This window comes from Anser brachyrhynchus (assembly GCF_964034855.1).
Source record: "Anser brachyrhynchus genome assembly, chromosome: 1".
Taxonomy (NCBI): domain Eukaryota; kingdom Metazoa; phylum Chordata; class Aves; order Anseriformes; family Anatidae; genus Anser; species Anser brachyrhynchus.
Window position 1 is genome coordinate 173810024 of NC_137694.1, and position 637 is coordinate 173810660.

The window sequence follows — 637 nt, forward strand, 5'->3', positions numbered from 1 at the left end:
CATTTGAGTCCCAAGACGTCCTTAAGTGAGCAGGTTTAATTTTCATTTTATAATATATTGTCTGTTTTTTGTTCTTTTTTAAAGAAAAAATTTTTAAAAAATCTCTTTAGTTAATGATTCTTATATGAGTCTTATTAATGTGATGAAAGAAAGCTCTTATTGTCTGACTTGAATATTTGTCCTAATAAAACATTAACAGTTTTCACATCTAAACGGTAATGGTTAAAATTTTTAATAATCTAAAGAAATATTATTAAAATTAAGTAATGAAACTCATACCTCTTTTCCAGATATTCTTGAGACATATGTGAATTTAGCATGTAAATTTATACCTCTACAAAGGTTTATTTTGACTCATAACATGAGGTGCAAACGATGTGCTTAATTTGTAAGGCACATAATCCATCCACCAGTACAAACTGGGAGCTAACTGAATGAAGGAAAAGGCTCTGTGGTTCCTGTTGCACAAATTAACCATGTGCCAGCAATATGCCCTTGCAGTAAAAAAAGAGAACAGCTTCTGGGGCTCATTAGGAGCCCAGCATCCTCAGCAGGTCAAGGAATGTGGTCCTTTCTCTCTGCTCAGCTCTCACCTCAAGTACTACGTTCTGTTCTGCATTCCTCAGTACAAGATAGA